Below are 10,040 nucleotides of genomic sequence, written 5' to 3'. Positions count from 1 at the left end.
AATGCTCAAAATTCTCCAAGCCAGGCTTCAGCAATATGTGAACTGTGAACTTCCAGATGTTCAAGCTGGTTTTAGAAAAGGCAGAGGAACCAGAGATCAAATTGCCAACATCTGCTGGATCATGGAAAAAGCAAGAGAGTTCTAGAAAAACATCTATTTCTGCTTTATTGACTATGTCAAAGCCTTTGACTGTGTGGATCACAATAAACTGTGGAAAATTCTGAAAGAGATGGGAATACCAGACCACCTGATCTGCCTCTTGAGAAATTTGTATGCAGGTCAGGAAGGAACAGTTAGAACTGGACATGGAAAAACAGACTAGTTTCAAATAGGAAAAGGAGTCTGTCAAGGCTGTATATTGTCACCCTGCTTATTTAACTTCTATATGGAGTACATCATGAGAAACGCTGGACTGGAAGAAGCACAAGCTGGAATCAAGATTTCTGGGAGAAATATCAATTACATCAGATATACAGATGACACCACCCTTAGGGTAGAAAGTGAAGAGGAACTAAAAAGCCTCTTGATGAAAGTGAAAGTGGACAGTGAAAAAGTTGGCTTAAAGCTCAACATTCAGAAAATGAAGATCATGGCATCCGGTCCGATCACTTCATGGGAAATAGATGGGGGAACAGTGGAAACAAAGGCTGACTTTATTTTGGGGGGGGGCTCCAAAATCACTGCAGATGGTGACTGCAGCCATGAAATTAAAAGACGCTTACTCCTAGGAAGGAAAGTTATGACCAATCTAGATAGCATATTGAAAAGCAGAGACATTACTTTGCCAACAAAGGTCCATCTAGTCAAGGCTATGGTTTTTCCTGTGGTCATGTATGGATGTGAGAGTTGGACTGTGAAGAAAGCTGAGCACCAAAGAATTGATGCTTTTGAACTGTGGTGTTGGAGAAGACTCTTGAGAGTCCCTTAGACTGCAAGGAGACTCAACCATTCCATTCTTAAGGAGATCAGCCCTGGGTGTTCTTTGGAAGGAATGATGCTGAAGCTGAAACTCCAGTACTTTGGCCACCTCATGCGAAGAGTTGACCTATTGGAAAAGACTCTGATGCTGGGAGGGGTTGGGGGCAGGAGGAGAAGGGGACGACAGAGGATGAGATGGCTGGATGGCATCACTGACTCAATGGACGTGAGTCTGAGTGAACTCTGGGAATTGGTGGTGGACAGTGAGGCCTGGCATGCTGCGATTCATGGGGTCACAAAGAGTCAGACACGACTGAGTGACTGAACTGAACTGAATTGACAGAAATTAGTAACTGTCTCTGCTTTGATGCTGCTCTGTGGAGTAAAGGAGCTGGCCAAAAAGGCTAAATTTTTAGATATGTTTGTTTGCTACAGAGAGGCAGAAAAGCAAAACCACAGGTTGTGCAAACCAGGTCCTCATGGACTCCAATAATAAGCAATTCCAACCAAATAATAACCTGAAATCTGACACAGAAATATTTCCATCTTTTTGTTCTAAAGAAAAGGTAGCAAAGCCTTGCATTTATGTTAACATAGTTGAAGGAACCAACTTCTTGACTTCAGACTATATTACAAAGCTAGAGTCATCAAGACAGTATATTACTGGTACAAAAACAGAAACAGACCAATGAAACAAGTTGGAAAGCCCTGAGACAAATTCACATACCTATGGGCACCTTATCTTAGACAACTTCTGCTGCTAAGTCGCTTCAGTCATGTAGAACTCTGTGCGAGCCCATAGATGGCATCCCACCAGGCTCGCCCATCCCTGGTATTCTCTAGGCAAGAACACTGGAGTGGGTTGCTATTTCCTTCTCCAATGCATGAATGTGAAAAGTGAAAGTGAAGTTGCTCAGTTGTGTCTGACTCAGCAACCCCATGGACTGCAGCCTACCAGGCTTCTCCACCCATGGGATTTTCCAGGCAAGAGTACTGGAGTGGGGTGCCATTGCCTTCTATCTTAGACAAATGAGGTATGAAAATACAATGGAGAAAAGACAGTCTCTTCAATAAGTGGTGCTGGGAAAACTGGACAGCTACGTGTAAAAGAATGAAATTAAAACACTTCCTAACTCCATACACAAAGATAAATTCAAAGTAGGGTACACACCTAAATGTAAAATAAAAACCTATGAAACTCTTAGGGGAAAATATAGGCAGAATGCTCTTTGACATTAATCACTATGATCCTCTATGACCCACCTTCTACAGCAATGGAAATCAAAACCAAAAATAAATGAATGGGATCTAATTAAACTTAAAAGCTTTTGCACAGCAAAGGAAACCATAAACAAGATGAAAAGACAATTCTCAGAATGGGAGAAAATAATTGCAAATGAAGTAACTGCCAAAGGATTAATCTCCAAAATATACAAGTAGCTCAGGCAGGCCAATATCAGAAAAACAAACAACCCAGTCAAAATATAGGCAGAAGACCTAAACAGATGTTTATCCAAAGAAGACATACAGGTGACTAAAAAGTGCCTAAAAAAATGCTCAACCTCGTTATTTTAGAAAAGTGAAAGTGAAAGTTGCTCAGTCATGTCCGACTCTTTGCTACCCCATGGACTGTCCATGGGATTTTCCAGGGCAGAATACTGGTGTGGTTAGACTTTCCCTTCTCCAGGGGATCTTCCCAACCTAGGCATCGAATCCATGTTTCCCGTGTTGCAGGTGGATTCTTTACCAGCTGAGCCACAAGGGAAGCCCATGAACACTGGAATGGGTAGCCTTTCCCTTCTCCAGGGGATCTTTCTGACCCAGGAACAGAAGCAGGGTCTCCCGCATTGCAGGCGAATTCTTTACGAACTGAGCTATCAGGGAAGCCCATAATGCAAATCAAAACTACAATGAGGTATCACCTCACACCAGTCAAAATGTTGTTTTGTTGTTATTCTTGTTCAGTAACTGAGTCATGTCTGACTCTTTGCAACCCCACAGACTGCAGCATGCCAGGCTTCCCTGTCTTTCACTATCTCCCAGAATTTGCTCAAATTCATGTCCACTGAGTCGATGATGCTATTGAACCATCTCACCCTCTGCTGCCCTCCTTTCATTTTGTCTTCAGTCTTTCCCAGAATCAGGGTATTTTCCAGTGAGTCACATCTTCACATCAGGTGGCCAAATTATTAGAGCATCAGCTTCAGCAACAGTCCTTCCAATGAATATTCAGGGTTGATTTCCTTTAGGATAGACTGGTTTGATCTCTTTGCAATCCAAGGACCTCTCAAGAGTCTTCTTTAGTATCACAATTTGAAAGCATCAATTCTTTTTTTAAAAATAAATTTATTTATTTTAATTGGAGGTTAATTACTTTACAATATTGTATTGGTTTTGCCATACATCAACATGAATCCACCACGGGTATACACGTGTTCCCCATCCTGAACCCCCCTCCCTCTTCCCTCCCTGTACCATCTCTCTGGGTCGTCTCAGTGCACCAGCCCCAAGCATCCAGTATCATGCATCGAACCTGGACTGGCAATTCATTTCACATATGATATTATACATGTTTCAATGAAAGCATCAGTTCTTTCGTGCTCAGCCTTCTTTATGGTCCAACTCTCACATCCCTACATGACTGCTGGAAAAACCATAGCTTTGACTATATGGACCCATCATCAAAAAATATACAAATAATAAATGCTAGACAGAGTGTGGAGAAAAAGCAATCCTTTTGCACTGTTGATGGAAATGTAAATTGATACAGCCACTGTTCTGAATAGTGTGGAGATTTCTTTAAAAAATTATGTGTAAAAGTACCATATGACCCAGCAATTCCACTACTGGGCATATCCGCTGAGAAAACCACAATTCTAAAAGACACATCTACCCTAATTTTCATTGCAGCACTATTTACAATAGCCAGGACATGGAAGCAACCTAGATGTCCATCAACAGATGAATAGATAAAGAAGTTGTAGAACATATACACAATGGAGTATTACTCATCATAAAAAGGGAAGGATTTAAGTCAGTTCTACTGAGATGGATGAACCTGGAGCCTGCTATATGAGTGAATTAGGTCAGAAAGAGAAAAACAAATATATTAATGCATATATATGGAATCTGGAAAAATGGTACCAGTGAACCTATTTATAGGGCAGCAATAGAGAGGCAGATATAGAGCATAGATTTGTGGATACAGTGGAGAAAGCAGAGGGTGGAAGGAATTTAGACAGTAGCACTGAAACCTACACATTACCATATGTTAAATAGATAGCTGGTGGGAATGTGTTGTATGATGCCAGGAGCTCAGTCCTGGTGCTCTCTGACAACCTAGAGGGCTGGGATGAAGTGGAAGGTAGGAGGGAGTTTCGAGAGGTAGTGGGCATATGCATACCTATGGCTGATTTATGGTGATGTATGGCAGAAACCAACAGAACATTGTAAAGCAATTAACCTCCAATTAAAAATAAGTAAATTAAACAAAAATCATACGTTCATGAGATATGACAATTAGAATCAGATTGTTAGTCTAGTGTGTTCATAACTTCTACTTTAACAGTGATTCCCAATGATATTTTATGGAAGAACAGGTGATTTTTTTCTCAGTGTACTCCAAACACTTAAATTTTCTCAACAATACCCTAACAAAGACTTATGATAAATACATATTATTTTCTCATGAAAATAGAAGAGTTTTCCTCGGTTGCATTCAGTGCAAAAAGAATAAAAAAGTAGATATTGAAAAACTATTCCAGAAATTGCACTAAAATGCATTATTACTCCCATTGTAAGCTATCATAAAATGAATCAATGCTCATTGAATTTAAGATGATAAAAAGTTACTTAAAACCAAAAGATGCTTCTGGAATTGAAAAATAAAAATGATGAATAAGGAAGCAATCATTTCATATATTCAAACATTTTTAAGCAATATTTTCAGACATAAAACTCTGTTTCTCTTAACTAGTTTTCCTCTTCCTAACAATTACTTTTCTTTCCCTTGGCACTTCCTCCCGTTCTGTTTCAGATTTAAATCATAAAATTATTTTTAATAGGAAAATTCATGTTGAGATTCATGTCCCTATTGTTCATATTGCTAGGTCTAATGGTCAGACACATTTTGTTTTAGAAATAATATATCTTTGGTTGAAAATATTTTTATAAAGGAAGAACTAGATTGATTAAGATTAACTACTAATACATACATTGGAAATGCTTCTTCTTTGTGGGGCCTACGATTATCTTCATATTATTTTCCCCTGGGTGTCAGTGCGATGATGTCACTGAGTAGTTAAGTGGAGTATGGAGTATGGCAGACCACTCTGGTTTTGATGCTGTATCAGTTGAGAAAATTACTTACCCTTTTGAACTACATGTTCTACAATGTGGAAAACAGCAGAACTTTTATTAGTTGAGATTTTTATTAATTAGAGAATTTTATTAGATGGCTATACACAGAAGTGGAAGGCAACTGGGTACAGAAGTAAGCTGTCGAATGCTGAGGGCAAAATGTGGCAAGGGATTATGGTTGAGAGAGAGAACAAAATTGAATAAACTTGAATATGTGTCTAAAGGCAGATGAACATGTGCCATTTGTTTGGGCAAGTCATTGATTTTATCGATAATCTACATAGTATATAATGGGAATTCATGCCAGAAATAACAAAAACAACAACAACAAAAAAACATTTTGACCTGGAATTGCATGAATTTAGAGATGCTTTTGTCAAACGGACATGCCTTTAATCATACAGGGGACAGACTATAATTACATTGATCAAATTCTATTGTTGAGTCTTTTGATGCCATCACAACCAAGAAAGCTTTAATTAAATGAGAAGATATTTTGCATATCTTTTAAGAAGCAATTTTGTGTCAAAAATAAAACTTCAAGGTAACACTCTGTCAATAGTGAATATTCCATTACTTGGATTGCCGTGGATGTGACTTCTGATGCATCTGAACTTTTTACACACTAATATTGCACAGATGATACATTTCCCAGGTGGCTTTGTGGCAAAGAATTCACCTGACAAGGCAGGAGACATGGGTTTGATCCCTGGGTCAGGAAGATCCCCTGGAGAAGGAAATGGCAAGCCACTCCAGTATTCTTACCTGGGAAATCCCATGGACAGAGGAGCTACAGTCCATGGGGTCACAAAGAATCAGACATGACTTAGCAACTGAGCATGCATGCACTGCGGAGATGACTTCTTTTCTTGGGCTTTTCACTCCAAGGATCACTACAGAAGTCACCTTTTCTAGGGTCCCTTCTTAATATCATTTCTTTGCCCTCAGGCTGGACTGAGTGCTCATATTAACCAAAATCTTTGGATACAGACACTAAAATCAGTCTAGATAGTTTCAGCATAAAGGAATTTATGAAGTGTGATCAACTTTTCACAGTGCTGTTAGGAAGCAATCACAGTATTTTCAGGAAGGATGAAGAAAAGGACTCTCAGCTAAGCCTTTAGAAAAACTTCCAAAACCACGGCAGAGAACAAAGCCAAAGTCAAGGAAGCTGCTGCCTTTACCATGGTTGCAGATCCAAGAAACTGACCCTGTGGCCATCGACTCTAGTACAAGCCATCTCCATGCAAATGTGCATGGGTGTTAAGTCACTGCCTAACTGGTGGTTTCGTCGCTAAGTCGTGTCTGACACTTGCGGCCCCATGGACTGTACCCTGCCAGGCTCCTCTGCCCGTGGGATTCTCCAGGCAAGAATACTGGAGTGGGTTGCCATTTCCTTCTCTAGGGGATCTTCTCGATCCAGGAATCTAACCTGGGTCTCATGCATTGCAGGGAGATTCTTTATTAACTGAGTTATCAGGGAATATTACTGTGTGGAGCCTACAATTTTTAATCACTTTAGATATGCAAGTTCTATCTCATAGTAGTAAAATAAAGTAAGACCTCAAATAAAATAAGTACATGCAAATATTTCAGTACAGCATAATTCACATGGTAGAAATACCAAAAACCTATCATCATGACCATTGTACTCTTACTTGTATATCTACCTGTTCTAGACTATAGATTCCTTGAGGATACTGACCATTAAGGATACTTAATTTTATATTCCAATGCCTATTGGAATATGTTGGAGAAGGAAATGGCAACCCACTCCAGTGTTCTTGCCTGGAGAATCCCAGGGACGGGGGAGCCTGGTGGGCTGCCGTCTATGGGGTCGCACAGAGTCGGACACGACTGAAGCGACTTAGCAGCAGCAGCAGCATTGGAGTATCTGGCAAATATTAGATGGCCAATAAATATTAGATGGCCAGTGAAAGGAAGACTGCATGAGGAAAATAAGTGCATTCTGTGGGGATATCGTGGAGATTAATAACATGGGAATACTAAATAGATGCACTGGCATTTATTGAAGAGTCTTGAATTTTAAGAAATTAGGACAGCTTGCATACATAATGAAATCAAATTACTCATTATTATTTATTTGCAATTCAAGTAAAAAGAAGTGGTTAATGAATATGCTTTTTAAAATATTAGCTATATATTAAAAATAGTGGCAGACTTTTCTGTTAACTTACCTAGTACTTAATCAGCAACATTAAAGAAGTTTTTAAGCTAATTAATCATCAATACATTTATCTGTATATTATGGAAGCTATTTTTCTCAAAATAAATTTAGCCTGCTAGGTGCTCTACTATTTATTATTCATGAATCAAATGGAACTCTGTTGGCTTGTAAGGGATGATACTAAATGTATTTGATTTAAGGGATTATTTGGGAAATTTTTTCAGTTGATAATATAAATTTGAAGTTTGAAAATCAAGAAATAGCATTGAAGATTTCCTTATTCAACTTTTTCCAAATGGTTTAGTTCTGATAGTTTAAATCATTCTAGCCTCTCAGAGTTAAAAAGGAGTTTTACTATCTGCTGATACATTATTCTCAGAGTGGAAGTCTCCTTCACATAATTCCTATTGGGTGATTGTCCAGTCTTGGCTGGGCTATCTTCTTGAAACACTGAAGATGGGGAAATTATCAGTTGCCTTTTCCTGGTGGTCCAGTGGTTAGGACTTCATCCTTCCACTGCAGGGGGCCTGGGTTAGATCCCTGGTTAGTGAACTAAGATCCCACATGCCATATGGCATGGCCAAATAAAAGGAAGAAGATAGGGAAATTAACACCTTACAATGCAGCTTAATTTCCCACAAAATTTCAAGTTTTTATAAAATAATTTCAAAGGACAATGGAAATCCTTCACTGTGTCTCACAAGTGTTGGTCTCATTTTGCTAAGAAATAAAGGCTTCAATGTATTTCACTCTACAATAGTGCATTTATCACTTTTACAATTTGAAAGCAGCTTTCACTTCATTCAATATTTTCTACATTATAATGATAAATTCTACACTAAATGTTCTTTGAAAAATTGTTGTTCATCTGAGCTTCTTCTTCCTGGCTTATTCTCTTATTCCAGGGAGGAAACTGTTTTCCCAAGTAAGAAGTCCCTACTTTAGCGCTTCTATGTAGAAGTTTTCCTTTAGGACTTAAAAACCACATATCTGTGGCTTAGCTCCCAATTGTACTACTGTTATGTGCCTAGGAATTATATGCCTCCTTTAAACCTATTTTGTGAAAGCAGCACCTTTTTTTTTTTTTTGATTCCTTCCTCACTGGCACAAAGGGCAAAGTCTTTTTGACCCTCCTTATCCTATACTAGCCAGAGGTGTGGCAATTGTGGGGCATCAGAAATGATCCTCCAGTCTCTTTCTCCTTGGTGCTTCGCTACAAAATGGAAAGAGTTATGGTTAGTATAAGGCAATATGGGCAGGATAAATCAATGGCTTTCTAGAGGCAACACTAAAAAAGAGGAACCAGGAAAAGGGAAAGTCAAGAGTGGGCCATGGAGAAGATAGATCATGAGAAGGAGTGCTTTAAATCACTGTAAGATGTCCTGGAATCCCCACAAAGCTGCACATGCTTCATACAAATTAGAAGGAGGCCAGAAAAGACTTTGAGATTTGAATTACAGTGAAAGCCATGCCCATATTTCAGAACAACATTTAGGAGGTACATAAGAAGTAAAAATCATGATAGCTGAAAAGTCTCTATAGAATAAAATAGTATGGGATTGCTTGCCCACAGAGGGCAGGTCAGGAATTGTTATCTGAATCTAACAAGATTGACTAATCTCTTAAAAAAAAAAAAAAATTAACATAGTCCATCAAATCCAAACACTCTTTTTAATATACAAAGAAACATGTTTTGAGAAACATAGAATTAGAGGGAGGTGACTGATATATGACTGATATATCAGTATATATATCAATTATATATATCAATCAATTATATATATATTGATACATCAATATATATAATTATGACTGATTTGCTTTGTTGTACAGCATAACCATCATGGTATTGTAAAGCACTTTTCCTCTCGTTAAAAATATATATAAAAATGAAATAAAATGAACAGGATGGAATGCAAAATGACTATATGTGCAAAGAACCAGGAAAAACAAAACAACTTTCAAGAGGGGAAAGCAAGCAAACAAAGAAAAGAAACCTGCACATATTGTGCCAATAATGACAGACTGAAATGTTAGACTTTTTGGACAAATATTTTAAAACAGCTGTAATAACAATACTCTGAGAAGTGAGAGAAAATATTCTTGAAATAAATGAAAAGAGAGAATTTCTCTGAAAAGTAATAAAAGGTATAAAATGAAACAAGTGAAAAAAAACCTATAACTGAAAATACAGTAATAGTGATAAAAATTCACTGAGGAGATTCAATAGCAGAGTTGAGATGACAAAGAAAAGAATAGTGAACTTGAAGTAGATTGACAGAAATTATCAACCTGAATAATGGAGAGAATAAAAAACTGAAAAAAATTAATATAGTTTCAGGAACCTATTAGATAATATCAAAACATCCAACCTTAGTCTCATTGGAGTTCCAAAAAGAGAAAAAAAAAGATTGGTGCACAAAAATATTTGAAGAAGTAATGACAAAAAAAATCCCTAAATTTGGTAAAAAACATAAATTTAATAACCCAACAAGCTCACTGAGCTCAACAGGATAATTTCAAAGAAAGCCACACCCAGAGATGTCAAAATCAGACTGTTGGAAATCAAAGATAA

Source organism: Bos indicus, chromosome 29 (assembly GCF_029378745.1).
Source record: "Bos indicus isolate NIAB-ARS_2022 breed Sahiwal x Tharparkar chromosome 29, NIAB-ARS_B.indTharparkar_mat_pri_1.0, whole genome shotgun sequence".
NCBI classification, from domain to species: domain Eukaryota; kingdom Metazoa; phylum Chordata; class Mammalia; order Artiodactyla; family Bovidae; genus Bos; species Bos indicus.
The sequence above is the reverse complement of the archived record's forward strand: the minus strand, read 5'-3'. Positions refer to the sequence as shown.